We start from the raw sequence: 16,777 nt of genomic DNA on the forward strand, positions 1-16,777 counted from the left end.
ACAAGGCAGTGGTTTAGTGCTGGACTCTATCAGCAGCGCACAGTGCCACTAATGTATATCGTGTTTGCAGCTACCATCCAGATGACTATTTAACAATTTTCTCCTCATCTTCTCGATGGAATTACTAAAAAAAAAATCAGATAGCATAGAACAGTACAGCACAGAATGCCCTTTGGCCCATATCATTATGCTGAACTGATTAAATGCCTAACTAATCCCTTCTACCTACACAATGTACATATTTCTTCATTCATGAGACTGCATAAGAGCCTCTTAAATACTTATATCATATTTGTTGCCACCACAATCCATGGAGCATATTTCAGGTACCCACCACTCTCTGTGTAAGAAATTTGCTCTGTACATCTCCTTTGGATTTACTAAATCATGCCCTCTAGTATCAGACATTTTGACCTAGGGGGAAAGATACCAGCTGTCTATTTTGTCTGCGCTTCTCATAATTTTATAAACCTCTTTCAGCCTCCTGTCATCCTCTCGCACTCCAGAGAAAACGACTCAAGTTTGTCCAGCTTCTTTCAGCATACACCCTCCAATCCAGGCAGCATCATGGTAAAGCTCTTCTACACCTCTCCGAAGCCTCAACATCCTCACTGTATTGAGGCAACTAGAACTGGATGCAATACCCCAGATACAGCCTAACTAGAGTTGTTATCAAACTGCAACATAACTTCTTGACTCTTGAACTCAGTGCCTTAACTCATAGAGGCAAGCGTGCTCTACTCATTCTTATCAACCTGTGCATAACTTTGAGGGAGCTACGGACTTGGATCCTGAGATCCCTCTGCACATCAACTGTGAAGGGTCTTGCCCGTAACTCTGTATTGTCAGATTAGATTTGATCTCCCAAAGTGAAACACCACATTTTGCCAGGTTAAATTCTGCCATTTCTACATCCATAGTTGCAAAAAACTCCCATCATGAAACTCCTCAGCCTTCCTGATGGAGAATGTGGAGCTTTATAGACTTTCAGAGGTCCATTAAAACTTCAATAGACTATTTTCTCAGGTCATCCATGACAAGGTAGGATCATATCCTTGTCTCTGTGCATGCATAATGCAGTTTTTCCTGGGAATCTCCACAGCATCTTCCTCCATTCCCCCTCTGTTGTAGTCATAGAGCATGGACACAGGCCATTTGGCCCAGCTTGTCTGTGCCAACCCAGATGCCCATCACCATCTAAGATAGTCTCATTTGCCTGCATTTGTCCCTTTCCTATCCATGTACAGCACTGTGTAAAAGTATTAGGCACATAGATATAGCTAAGGTGCCTAAGACTTTTGCACAGTACTGTAGTAATTTTATGTATTGCATTGTACTTCTGCTGCAAAAAAAAAAAAATTATGAGATAATGTGAGTACTGATAAACCTGACTGTGAAGTGTGTCTCTATTCTGGACTGAGAGTGGGAAGGGGGTCAGGAAGAGGGGAACCATGGTTGGGAAAAGGGGAAGGGAGAGGAAAGGAGTGGAAAGCACCAGAGAGACATTCTGTAATGATCAATAAGTCAGTTGTTTGGAATGAAGTGACCTTGCCTGGTGTCTCAGGGCTGGGTGTGTCTGTACCTGCATCACCCCCTACCCCTCGCACTGCTTCTCTGCCATCTACCCTACACCCCTCCCGCGGCCCTCTACCCTTTCCATTCCCAACATGCTTTGCTCCCACCAAATTTGCAGACTTGCTCTCTGCTCCACGTTGACAAATACAGTACTGTGCAGAAGTTGTAGGCACCCTAATGTCAGTATATATACATGTCTAAGACTTTTGCACAGTACTGTACCTGTCCAAATGTCTTTTAAATGTTGTTACTGCAGCTGCCTCAACCACTTCCTCTGACACTTTGTTCTAAATACACACTACCCTCTGTGAGAAAAGATAGCCCCTCAGATTTCCATTAAATCTTTTTTCTCTTATCTTAATCCTAGGCTCTCTAGATTCCACAGTCCTGGGATAAAAACTGTTTGCACTCACCCTATCTGTACCCCTCATGATTTTATACACCTTCATTAGATCACCCCTCATTCTCCTACGTTCCAGTGAATAAGGTTCTAGCCTGCTGAACCTCTCACTATAACTCAGTCCCTCAAGTCCTGACAATAATCTCATACATCTTCACAATATGGCTGGAATGATTACTGTTCTGTATTTAATATTTCAATAATATTTAAGTAATCTTGTATAATATATGAAACAGTACGTACATATACATATAATAGATATATATAGCTTGATTAAGCATTCTCGTTTAAATAATTAAATGCGAGTTCTATGTAAAAATGCGTTAATTGCGTACGTCATCACACCACCAGGTGATACGTGTGCACCTCGCTTAAAGTAAAGTTGAAGTTACGCCTGCATTTCGGACTCCCATGTCTTTCTTTGAATCAATTTAATGTTTTGAAGTTACAAAGCATAACCATTACAGTATTCTATGACTGGTGTAACCATAAGTTGACCATAATTTCTTTCATTTAATGCTTGTTTCTCTAACGCTTGCTTGTTTTATAATCGTCAGATTAAATTAACTTCTATCACTCCCTTTAGTCACCTGATTATCTGTACTCCCAGGACTTTCTCTGTTAATACTGTTACAATCTAGGTTGCTTCACAATTGTACATGACGGGGAGAGGAGGGGGTGTCAGAGCCCCGGAGCACCAGATTCTGAATCGGAAGACACCCTGAGCTCCCCGTACGTTTCAGCCTTATTCTTTGGTGCTGATGAGATTTAAAATCTTGAGTTCTTTCCATTTCAAAAATACAAACTTGCTCAGCGTGAAACGAGGGATCAGAAGCTTGCACACATATGGCAAAGCAATAGGAGTCTTTCACTCCTGTAGTTGAACTCCAAACCGCACGCTGTGGAGTCCGGCTAATGCTTTTCACAGGCCAGTATTCTGTTCCCAGAACTCATTCAGACAGGCACATCTCATGGGATCACTCCTGGGTCGGGGGACCCTTATGTGTTGCTTTTTTAAAATTTATCTTCTTGTGCACGGAATGCAGGAACCACTACCCAGAACAACATTTATTGCCCATCCTTAAACGTTCTTAGGAAAGTGGTGGTGTACTGCCTTCTCAAACATTCAGTTCTCCTGCAGGAGGGATGTGGTTTAGGTATGTGTTTAATTACTAGTTTAATTAGTTTGGCTCAACATTATTTACAAGAAAGAACACAAAGTTCATTTCAGTGCAAGGTGATCACAGTTGCTCAACTGTAGTGATTAGGGTTTTGTCTATTGGTTCAGAAACCAAATGGCTGAAGAGAAAGAGTTGTTCTTGAACCTCGAGCACTGACTTAGAAACTTCTTCATCACTGCCTGGTCTAAATCTTGGAATATCTATCCGATAGCTCCATGGGAACAAATTTGGAAGCCTGAAGTCCCTCACCAACAGGTTCAAGAACAATTCCTTCCCTTCAGCCATTTGGTTCTTGAACCAATAGACATAACTCGAACCACTTAAGTTTAGCAACATTATGACCGCTGTGTCAGAGATTGTGGAGATATTAGTAGTGATCTTTCAAGAATCTCAAGATTCTGGAATGGTTCGGAAGACTGGAAAATTGAAAATGTCACTCCATTCTTTAAGGGAGGGAGGCAGAAGAAAGGAAATCATAGGGCAATTAGCCTGGCTTCAGTAGTTGGTAAGGTGTTGGAGCCCATTATTATTGACGTGGCTTCAGGGTCCTTGAAGGCACATGATAAAGCAGGCCAAAGTCAGCATAGTTTCCCTAAGGGCAAATCTCGCCTGACAAATCTGTTGGAACTTTTTTGAGGAAACGCATAGGATAGACAAATGAAAGTCAATGGACGTCGCTTATTTGGACATTCAGAAGGCCCTTCGCAAGCTGCCTCACATGAGGCTGTTTAACAAAATAAGAGTCCATGGTATTACAGGAACGATACTGGCATGGAGAGAAGATTGGCTGACTGGCAGGAGGCAAAGAGTGGGAATAAAGCAGACCTACTCCAGTTGGCTGCCGGTGACAAGTAGTGTTCCGCAGGAGTCAGTATTGGGATTGCTTCTTTTCAATTTATATTATATATCATCGGTTTGGATGATGGAATTGATGGTTTTGTGGCCAGGTTTGCAGACGATACGAAGATAGGTGGAGGTGCAGGTAGTGTTGAGGAAGCAGGGTGTCTGCAGAAGGACTCAGACAAATTGGAAGAATGCACAAAGCAGTGGCAGATGGAATATAGTGTTGAGACGTGTATAGTCAAACAGGGAGAAAATTTAAAAATCAGAGGTGTCCTTGTGTAGGATTCCCTAAAGGTTAAACTTGCAGTATGAGTCAATGATACAGAAGGCAAATATAAAGTTATATTATCCAGAGGCAGTTCACGAGAATGGTTCTGGAAATAGAAGGGTTAATGTATGAGGATGCATTAATGACTTTCGGCTTGTACTTACTTGAATTTAGAAGAATGAGGAGGGATCTTATTGAATATCGAAAGGCCAAATTGATGTGGAGAGGATGTTTCCTATAGTGGGTGAATCTAAGACCGGATGGAACAGCCTCAGGATAGAGGGACATCCATTTAGAACAGAGATATGGAGGAATTTCTTTCGCCAGAGGGTGGGGAATCTCTGAAATTCATTGCCACGGATGCCTGTGGACACCAAGGCATGAGCATATTTAAAGCAGACATTAATAGATTCTGAGTTAGTCAAGGCATTAAAGGTTTCAGGGAGAAGACAAATGAATGGGATTGAGAGGGATAATAAATCAGCCATAATGGACTGGGGAACAGACTCGATGGATCGAGTGGCCTAACTCTGCTCCTATATCTTATAGTCTTATGGCCCACGTCTCTCATAACTCTAACAAAAATACAACCGGATAATGACATCACAGGTAACAAGGTTGTCAGCAGAGAGAAAAAAGGCAAATAGTGAGGAAGAGGGAGAGAAAAATGAGTGGTATCAATTATCATTTCCTAGTTTGATGATGGTCAATATTTAACCTGTGGCGAGAGAAATTGACTGATTCTCACTCACTCAGACTGCATATTGGTTGGGTTCCTGGTGACTATTTATAATGGCTTAGACTCTGTGACATACAATCTATTCTGTTCGTGTTCTGAGCTGATTGATGAATCAAACATTATTCACAACCGCTTGGGAACCCACTTGCTGTGAATTTTAATTCTTTAGCAGAATCTTTTTAGTTGCTTCTCACTGACAGCTACCTGAGGTGTGAAGCTGCACATCTCACAGACCTGAGCAGCAAGAGTTGGTTTCTGGTTCGGAGTAGGTATTGCTTTCCCTGCTGTTCCTTCTAATAGATTATCGGACTTGGAAGGGGTGATGGGAGGGGTATGTATTGCCATTACTGGAGCTCTGTAGCTCACGTAACCCCAGCAACGTTCGCACATTGATCACATGGGCACTTGTGGGTTTCCTCGCTGGACTTCAACCTTTGAGTTCTAGTGACCACATTTAATAAAGGACTTGGAGGCATTAGTGAAAACACTTTCAAGAATGGTTCCTATATGACAGACTACATTTACTGTTATGATATGCACCCAAATGCGTCAACTTCAGGAATGTCAATGCTAACACTCCGGAGTTATGGATAGCTGGTGCAGCCCCTTTAAGGATTCATGACTGTCCCACTAAGTGGCTACTATGTTTTGGCGGCAGGATTTCAGTATTTAAAGAGCACCTGAATGGAAGTTCAGTGCTGAATCATAAGCTTAATGTGGGTTATCGTCGAGGATCTTGTTTAGTGCTCAGTTCTCGTTTCAGTCTCCGACCGTGACTCGGTCCTAGCCTTGGATACTCCAGCACCTGGGTCCTCAGCATTCTCATCAAGGTCTCTCGTCACACTTACCAAGATCGATGTGAAAGGCTCGGGCTGTTTTCTTTGGAGAAGAGGTGATTGAAGGGAGACTGTGGGACAAAGTGGTGTATCGGTTTCTAGTTGTCATATGTACTAAGGCACGGTAAATCTTTGTTTTGTATGTCTTCCATGCGGATCATTGCATCACATCCGTACATCAAGGGAGGACGAGGGAAAAGTACTAACAGAATGTAGTGTTACCGTTATAGAGAAAGCACAGTGCAGGTAGACAATGAGCTTTGACATGAGAAGACCATAAGACAGGGGTCCCCAACCTTTTTTGCACCGTAGAGCAGTTTAATATTGACAATATTCTTGTGGACCGGCCAACCGGGGGGCGGGGGGTGCAAGTAGGGTTAAACTGACCTCAACATGTCTGTTACAGTTAGGGTGGCCAACTTTCTCACTCCCAAATAAGGAACAAAAGTAGCAGTCAAATCCCGGGACACTTTACCCCAATAAAGACTACCCTGACCATGAAGTCTTGTGCGGGCACCGGTGTGTGCATGCGTGATGTGCGCATGTAATGTGCGCATGCGCGTACTTGCCGATTTTTTTCCCACAAATCGGTTTTGCCTTCATCTTCCCGATTATATTGTACATACATTATTTCTACTTTATATAGACTGTGTACTTATCATATCATTCCTGCTTTTACTATATGTTAGTATTATTTATTTTCGGTTTTATGTGTTATTTGGTATGATTTGTTAGGTTTTTTTTGGGTCTGGGAGCGCTGAAAAATTTTTCCCATATAAATTAACGGTAATTGCTTCTTCACTTTACGCCATTTCAGCACGAAAGGTTTCATAGGATCGCTCTACCTTAGCAGGGGAAATACGGGACAAACCAATTTAGCCCAATATACGGGATGTCCCAGCAAATATGGGACAGTTGGCAACCCTATGTTCAAGTTCAACAGTGTGTGACAGGGAATGAGGGAAGGTGCAGCTGACTCATATCGTTTCCTCACGGCCCGGTACTGGTCCGCAGCCCAGAGGTTGGGGATCGCTGCCATAAGACATAGGAGCAGGATTAGGCCATTCAGCCCATCGAGTTTGCTCCGCCATTCCATCATGGCTGATCCTGGATCCCACTCATCCCCATACACCTGCCTTCTTGTCATATCCTTTGATGCCCTGACCGATAAGATATTCTACCGATAAGTTAGATTGTGAGGTCATAAACACAAGAAATTCTACTGATGCTGGAAATCCAGAGTAACACATAGAACATGCTGGAGGAATTCAGCAGGTCAGCCTTGATCTATGGAAAGGAATAAACAGCTGACATCCTGACAAAGGGTCTCGGACTAAAATGTTGACTGTTTATTTTTATCCATCGATGCTGCTTGATCTGCTGAGTTCCTTGGCATTTGGTAAATTGTGAGGTCAGGAGTCTTATCATACGAGAGGTCAATAATCTTGTAGCAGTGGGATACGAGATGTTAGTAAGGCCACATCTGGCATAATGCATAGAGTTTTGGTTGCCCTGCTGGAGGATAGATGACTGAACTGGAGAGGATACAAAGGTAGTTTCTAGGACTGAAGGATTTGAAATATGGAATATGAGGGGCATAGATTTAAAGAGAGAGGGGAAAAATTTTAAAGGGACATGAAGACAACCTTTTCACACATAAAGTGGTGGGTATATGGAATGATCTGCCTGAAGATCTGGTAGAGGCAGGTACAATGACAATATTCAGAAGACATTTGGATAAGTACATGGATAGGAAGGGTTTAAAAGGTTACGGGGAAATGGGACTAGTCAGGTAGGCTACTTAGTTGAGATAGACCAGTTGGCAGAAGGGCTTGTTTCTGTCTATGACTTGATGAACGTATGTGGAATGGTGAGGGGTCTGCACAGAGTGGACAGTGGGAGAATGGTCCAGATGGTGGAGGGGTCAAGGGCTTGAGGTCACAGGTATAAGATAAAGAGGAATAAAATTCCCAGTTCCTCCATTTCTTATTGGAGAGTTGACATTCATTAGGAGAGGGGACAGATCAAATGGCAGTCCATGATCATGCCTGGAGTTGGGGGAGGTTCTGGTTGAGTAGGGGGAAGTGTTCAGTTTGATTGAGAGTCTGAGTTGTAGAAGAGACATCTCTGTTCGGAAGAGACATCTCTGTTCGAATGGTGAAAGAGTATTTTGAGTGGGAAGGGTGAGTCTGAATGGAAGAGGTTGTTATAGAGACATACATCATGTGCTACAACTCATCTGGTCCATGTCAATCAAGATTCCCATGTAAACCAGTCCCATTTTCTTGCAAACAAGAGGAATTCTGCAGATGCTGGAAATTCAAGCAACACACATCAAAGTTGCTGGTGAACGCAGCAGGCCAGGCAGCATCTCTAGGAAGAGGTACAGTCGACGTTTCAGGCCGAGACACTTCGTCAGGACTAACCGAAGGGTCTCGGCCTGAAACGTCGACTGTACCTCTTTCTAGAGATGCTCCCATTTTCTTGCATTTGGCCCGTATCCCTCTGAAACTTTCCTATCCAATGTACCAGTGCAAGTAAATTTTAAATATTATTGAAGTAGCTGCCTTAATCACTTCCTTTGGCAACTTACTCCATATACAGTCAACCCTCAGGTACCTAGTAAATCTCTCCCCTCTCACCCTAAACTTATGCCCTCTAGTTCTTGATTTCCTAATCCTGAGGAAAAGACTGCGTACAATCACCCTATTTATTATCCGCATGATGTTATACACTGGTCTAAGGTCATCCCTCTTCCTTCTACACTTCAATGGAAACAGCTCCAATCTACTCAACCTCGAACTCCAGCAACATCCCTGTAACTTTTTACTGCACTCTTTCCAGTTTAATGACATTTTTCGTATAGCAAGGTGACCAAAACTGAACACTGCGTTCCACATGCTGCTTCACCAGTGTTGTCTACAACTGCAACATGACATCCCAACTCCAGCACTCAATGCCCCAACTGCTGAAGGCCTGCATGCTGAACCCTTCCTTCATTACCTTAGCAACACCACTTGAAAGAAACCATGTACTTGTACTCCTTGGTCCCTCTGTTCTACAGAACTCCTCAAAGCCCTATCATTGACTATGAATGTCCAACCCCAATTTGTCTTCCCACAATCCAAGACCTCACACTTATCCATTTGCCATTCTTCGGCCTACATAACCTGCTGATCAATCCTGTTATCTGCCTTCACAGTCAGTTGGACTGGAGAGAGGACTTCTGGTTCACTTGGGAAGGGATTAACATTTGTTTAGCTGAAGCACATAGAGACAGAGATTGAATTATTTCTGTGCATTTCCTCAGTATTAAAACTCTAATCGACTCAAGACAAATTAGTCACAGAAGGAACTTTTAATCGTCCAAAAGAAGTGAAAAATCTAAATGGTTTTATTATGTAACTGCAGATTTATTGCTTGTTCCCTCATTTGAGCCACTTGGTTGAAAATTGGCTCGTTGTAATGACTGAGTTCCAAACAAGCAGGCAGAAGTTCTGTAGTGTTCACTTGCAGGGAACGCAGAGAGCAAATTTCCCCCTTATGCCACCCACTGAGCCAGAGGTTGTGAATTGGATCTGAGTTGCTCACCATGGTCTCATCTGGGTGAGAGGTTGTTCCATCCTTCAGAATTGCACTTGTATCTCTTATAATCAGCCACTCTCTGGCTGTCACAGAAGCAAATCAAACGGCCATTCTAGCAGTGTTTGGAAGAACAAAGAATGGTGAATACAGAAGGCAGCCACTTCAGCATCAAGCAATCTGCTGGAGGAACTCAGCAGGTTGTGTGCAGAAAGGAATAGTTGATGCTTGGGTTGTCTCCATAAATTCCAGAAATAACACACCAATTTCAGTAACAAAGAAGAGAAAATGTGCAGATGCTGAGTTTCTCCAGCATTTCATGTGTGTGTGTGTGTGTGTGTGTGTGTGTGTGTGTGTGTGTGTGTGTGTGTGTGTTGCTCTGGATTTCCAGCATCGGCAGAATCTCTTGTGTTTATCGTTTATTAGTCTGTTTTGTTTGTTTGTTCCCTCCACCTATCCATGATGTTTAAATGATCTGTGCAGAAGGAGCCCTTGAAGGCACTTGAAATTCTGCAAATAGTAGAAAGCCAGAAATAATTGGAGCTTTCAGAATTAAAGTACGTAGGTAACTCTGTATTATTTGAGGATATCCAGATTAGTTAAGGACTTCCAGATTAGTTAAAGATTTCCAGATTAATTAAGAAAGTCCAGGTTAGTTAAGGTTATCCAGATTAGTTGAGGATATCCAGGTTAGTTAATGAATTCCAGAGTAGTTAAGGATATCCTGATTAGTTAAGGATATCCAGGAACTCAGCAGGTCGGGCAGCATCCGTGGAAAAGATCGGTCGACGTTTCAGGCCGGAACCTTTCGTCAGGAGGATGTCCTGACGAAGGGTTCCAGCCCAAATCGTTGACCGATCTTTTCCACGGATGCTGCCCGACCTGCTGAGTTCCTCCAGCGTGTTGTGAGTGTTGCTTTGACCCCAGCATCTGCAGATTATTTTGTGTAAAGGATATCCAGATTAGTTAAGTACTTCCAGATGCAAAGCTATGATGGGTAGATTCTGGAGCTGATTCAAGGGATTGAATGCTTTATTTACATTCCCATGGGAACCATATTTTACCCTGCCCTGCAATACCACACGGTGATATACTAGAGCCAGCCAGACTGTTGCTCAGCTCACTATCAAGCCTTAACATTTACCTGCATATTGAACTGCCCTGCATCTCACTATAACCATGTCAGAACGAATCTTAAGAATACACAATACAAAATTTTTTCTTCACTCCATTGAGTTCATGCTGACCACCAAGCCTCCATTTACTTTAAGCCTACTTTAATCACCATGCATTCCTGTTAAGCTCACTCCAGATTTTGCCCCTCATTACACGCTAGGTTAACTTAGAGCAGTCCATTAATCCTTTGGGATGTGGGAGGAAACTGGGAGATCCTCAGGAAAACAACACAGTCAACAACAACCACCTGTTACATTTATAGGACATCCTCATAGGTACATATCGAAATGCTCCAAGGATGATACAGGACTGGCAAACGAGATCTGACAGTGACCGATCTCAGAAAATACCAGGGCGAGTGACCAAGGGATAGTTCAAAGAGAAGGTCCAAAGGAAAACTGATTGAAAGAAAGGTGTAGGAAGGGCATTCCAGAGCAAAGGGTTCTGGCAGCTGATAGCATAGCTTTGATAAGAAACCAGAAACAGTTAAGAGGCAGGTTAGAATGTTGTGCAGAGATCTCAGAGGGTTCTGGAGCTGGGCCTGGGAGAGAAGGGAAGGCAGTTCAAAAAATGAAACATCATATCATTTATTCCATTCGCGGCCATATATTGCACCTTGGCCAAGGTAACTACCTGACCTTCCAACCAGCCAACCTCAGGAAGACGTATTAGCCTTGGACACAGTTCGGTTTGGCTCTGTAGTTTCATGTGGAAGAGTAAGGGGGTGGCCTGACAGCTATCTTTTATTTATTTATTGATTGATTGATTGATTGATTGAGACACAGTGCGGAATCGGCCCTTCGAGCCACGCCGCCCAGTAATCCCCGGATTTATTCTGAGCCTGAACATGGGAACATTTACAATGGCTAATTAACCTACCAGCCAGTAGGTCTTCAGATCGTGGGAGGAAACTGGAGCACCCGGAGGAAACCCGAACGGTCACGGGGAGAACTTGCGAGCTCCTTACAGGCAGTGGCAGAATTGAACCCAGGTGACTTGAACTATACGGTGTTGTACTAAGCACTGTGCTACCATGCCGCCGTAAGGTAGTGCAGTATACCGCGCTCTGCTCATGATCAAGCCTTGACCCTCACGTCCACACCAAACTGCACTGTTCTCACTATAACCGTATCAGAATGAATCACCAAAACAAACAGCACAGTTTAGGCTCTTTCAGCCCAATATGAACATCAAATAGCTGTTTACTCAAATCCTATTTCATCCTCCCTGCATTCCTATCAAACTCACGCTTCTACCCCTCACAGCCACCCTGGGGTTAATTTACAGCGGCCAACTAACCTACTAATCCCCTGGGATGTGGGGAGGGGGAGCTGGAGCACCCACAGGAAACCCATATGTTTGCAAGGAGAGTGTGTAAATTCCACATGGACAGCACCAGAGGTCAGGATGAAATCCAGGTCACTGGAGTGGTGGGACAGCAACTCTGCAAATTCAAAGTACATTTATCACCAGAGTACGAACGCAGTATACAACCCTGAGATTCATCTTCTCACAGACAGTCACGAAACAAAGAAAACGCTGGAACCCATTCGAAGGAAAACATCAACCACACCCTCCCAACGTGCAAAAATATGAATCGTGCAAACAGCAAAAAAGAAAAAAAAATTGAGTGAAAAACACAGGACACAAAACACGCAATCAATTGAGTCCAGACATATTCAGCTCAGCCCAGTTATGTTCACTGTGTCGTTCGTTATTTGCAGGCGCCCCGATCAAAATTGCTCAAAATAGCAACAATAAAAAGAGTGACCAGAAACCAAAAACACATCATAACATGTTCTGCAGAGTCCAATCTACAAACTGCGTCAATTAAACCTCGCTCAATACCCAGGATTCCAGCACAATTTTCCAGCAGCATTGAGTGAGGCAGAGAGAGAGAGAGAGACCATCACACGCAAACACCTCCCTCCAGCAGCATCGAGTGAGAGGCTGGTGTACAGCACAAAACACCCGCTCGCGTTCTGCTCTCGTCTTGATGATTTCAATCTTCCTCAACACTTCAGTCAGTGAATTTGGCAAGAAAGGGAGTCGATTGGTGGCATGCGCATCATCTCCAGGCTTCTGGGCCTCGAGGCTGCACTCTTTGCTTGAAACTTCACGGAATCTCATCGGAAATAGCAAAGCGCCGGATTACTCAATTGGCCCAAAAACACACCGCCAAAGCATAGACCACAGCTCCAGCAGTAGATGAACTACATTTGAAAGAAAAAGAATACATAGAAGAAGTGAAAGAAGCAGTTTTGTGAACTGTCTGGAGGAATCACAGTGCCATTATCAACAGAATCAATTCATATCCAAAACAAAGCAAAGCCATGCGTTGTACTATTGGATGTTGACCTCAAGTCAAGTAAGGTAGTGAACCCTTTCTTACTATGGCCAGCAAAGTATTGATACAAATCTCTTCAAGCCCTTTCTATACACTGCATGTACCCGGTAGCACAATGGTTAGCATAAAGCTTTACAGTACAGATTGACCCGGGTTCAATTCCTGCTGCTGCCTTTAAGGAGTTCGTACGTTCTCCCCGTGACCGCGTGGGTTTCCTCCGGGTGCTCCGGTTTCCTCCCACAAAGACATACCGGTTGGTAGGTGAATTGGCCATTGTAAATTGTCCCATAATTAGGCTAGGGTTAAATCAGAGGATTGCTGGGCAGCATGGCTCAAAGAGCCAAAAGGGCTTGTTTCACACTGTAGCTCTAAATAAAAATAAAAATAAATAATTACAGTATATATTGCTCTGTGACTAAAGTATGAATACACATCTTGTGCTAGGTTGCTATCAAATGAATATAGATTAATATATTGGCAGATAGCAAATGCTGGGCATTGAAAAAGTTGGAATTGCTGAGCAGGTTGGAGAAGGAACTCGGACTCAGATTGAATCACTCAGGGGGCCACAGTTCTGTGGTCTGTGCAATTCAATTTCAATCAAGTATAAAGCATTGGTACAAGTCAGTGTGCGGATGCATGATTTCTGATCCGCACTATGTCCGGTCACTGCTTTCAATCCTACCAGAGCAGTGTGAGTGATGCGCATTAATCCACAGTGGGTATGGGTGCACGCTGCAACTTAACAGGGACCTCCTTAAGGAACTTACTTCCATTTATTTCTGTGTTTTTATTTAAAGATACAGCACAGTAGCAGACCCCCCTTGCCAATGAGCCTGCTATGCGAGCAATTAACCTACTAACCTGTACATCTTTGAAATGTGGGAGGAAATAGGAAGATCTGGAGGGGGCTTGGAAGCTCCTAAGAACCTGAAACAGATGGGCTGTCTCTCAAGAGTCTTTACCCACCGTGCACCCCACCTAGATACCCAACATTATCTCACCATCCCCAATCACTGAACCCTACACCTGACCTATGATCATCGTCCCTCCACAATGCAGTCATCACATCTTCTGGTAGATATTTGTAGTCTTCTTCACATCTCCGGTGAGCATTTGGAGTTCCTTCACTCACCAGTGGTCACTGCTGGAGAAAGTTTCATTACCCTCTCACCTCCGGATCCCAAGCCTAACCTCACGTTCTGAACTGTATACCCTGCAATCCCCCAGCACCTGCATCTGGTGCTGGACTTAACTAGTCTCCATCCTGCAGTGACACATAATGGAAAGGAAAAACCCTACTCCTCGCACAACTGACTTCCCCAGCAGAGGGTCTTGAACCGAGCATGCAAGGGCCATTCACTTACAGCAGACATTTATAGGTGGTAGTTCAATTCTAGACATAAGCTGACATTTCAGGTTAGTGACCTTACAACTGAACTAAAAATATTGAATACTAAAGGTATACAAAATTATGAGCGGTATAGATAGAATAAATGCAAGCAGGCTTTTCCCACTGAGGCTGAGTGAGACTACAACCAGAGGTCATGGCTTAAGGGTGAAAGGTCAGAATGGTAAGGGGAACATGAGGGGAAACCTTTTAACTCAGAGGGGCATGAGAGTGTGGAATGAGCTGCCAGCACAAGTGGTGCATGCAAGCTCTATCTCAATGTTTAAGGTAAGTTCAGATAGGTCTGTGGATAGTAGGGATATGGAGGGCTTTGGTCCCAATGCAGATTGATGGGAGTAGGCAGTTTAAATGGCTTTGGCAAGGACAAGATGGCCCAAAAGGCCTCTTTCTGTGCTGTGCTTCTCTATGACTCTATGATCTGTTCAGTACTTTGAGACCAAAAGTCAAGAAACTGCCTAGTAGCTTTATAAAGGTCTTTTTAAGCCACATAGGTCATAAGAACAGAATTAAGCCATTCAGAATATCACGTCTGCTCTGCAATACAATAATGGATGATCTAATTTCCCTCACATCACCATTCTCCTGCCTTCTGTACTCTAGCTAGGTCTTTCAATAATTGGTAGCTTTCAATGAGATTCTGCCCCCCCCCCCAATTCTTCTAAACTCCAGCGAGTACAAGCCCAGAGTCATCAGATGCTCCTCATACATTAATCCTTTCATTCCCGTGATGATTCTCCTGAATCTCCTCTGGACCTCTCCAAAGCCAACACTTTCTTTCTCTGATATGGGCCCTAAACGACTAATATGGTCTAAGCAATGCCCTATAAATTCTCAGCATTGCATCTTGCATATTCTAATCCTCTTGAAATGAATGCTAACCTGGCATTTTCCTTCCTTACCACCAACTCAACCTGCAAATTAATCTTTAGAAAGTCCTGCATAGGACCACAAAGTCCCTTTGCACCTCTGAGTTTTGAATTTTTCCTCATTTAGAAAATATTCCCAAGCATCTTCTCCTTAATAATAGAGACCACACGTTCTTCTGCCCCTGACGTTCTCGAATTCCTGGTATGCTTTTGGTGTCTTTCACAATGAAGCGTGATGCACCATACTTAATCCGTTCATCCACCATTTCCTCGTTCCCCATTACTACCTCCCCAGCATCATTTTCCACTAGCCTAATGTCCACTCTTGCCTATCTTTTTCTCTTTATATAAAGTATCTGAAAAAAATTTGGTATCTCTTGGCTGGCTGATCTTTATATTTCATCCTTTCTCCCTTTATTGTTTTTTTTTCTGTTGATTCTTAAAAGCTTCCCAATCCTCCAACTTCCCAATAGTTTTACTATATTGTATACTCTCCAATTTGCCTTTATGTATGTACTGACAGAAGCAATTAAGTGTCATTAGCTTAATTAGTTTGGGACAACACTGTGGACTGAAGGGTCTGTTCTTTTGTGGTATTCTTCTATTGTATGTTGTTCTGAACAGCCACTAGCGACCTGTTTGGACAATGTGTTCATTCCCAATATATTCCAAATAATATGAAACTCCAATGCTCTGAAGTGAAAGAATCTTGCAGTTGGTAGAGCCGCTGCCTCACAGCTTAAGTGACCCTGGTTCAATCCTGACTTCTGGTGCTGTCTATGCGGAGTTTGCACATTCCCAGATGCTCCAGTTTATTCTCACATCCCAAAGACATGTGGATTGACTGGCATGAGTGGCTGCTGATGCTGTAATCTGGACCATAAGAAAGCCAACTGCCGGACAAACTCAATTTGTTGGAAGGTTAACTGGCCACTTGAAATTGCCACCAGCACGTAGGTAAGTGATTGATGGGACACCAGGGGGAATAAGTGATTAGTGCAGGATTAATGTAAAAATGGGAGCTTCGTAGACAGTGCAGAGTCAGTGGGTTAAAGGGCCTGACTCTCAGTTATTCTGATTTAGTAATCAGACCATTGCAAAGGGTATTCAGACATTCAGGTACCCATTAATATTAATACTCCATGAGAGTCTTGTAGCCTTTGAAATAGTAGTTCATTATTCAGTGGTCTGGGAATGTTATGCCTCCCGTCAGTCCACCTGCAACCCATGTGTCAAAAGAGATGCAAGGCCATATCAGTTCTGTAGCACCTACTTAAGAGGTGAACAAGCATTACTCTGTATTGAGAATCAGTACAGAAATATACTGAGTGGCCATTTTATTAGGTACACCTGCACACCTGCTTGTTAATGTAAATATCGAATCAGCCTATCACGTGGCAACAACTCAGTGCATTAGAGCAGGCATGGTCCAGAGGTTCAGTTGTTGTTCAGACCAAATGTCAGAATGGGGAAGAAATGTGATCTCAGTGACTTTGACTGTTGGTGCCAGACGGAGTGGCTTGAGTATCTCAGAAACTGCTGATCTCCTAGAA

The sequence above is a fragment of the Mobula birostris genome, chromosome 32 (assembly GCF_030028105.1).
Source record: "Mobula birostris isolate sMobBir1 chromosome 32, sMobBir1.hap1, whole genome shotgun sequence".
Classification (NCBI taxonomy): domain Eukaryota; kingdom Metazoa; phylum Chordata; class Chondrichthyes; order Myliobatiformes; family Myliobatidae; genus Mobula; species Mobula birostris.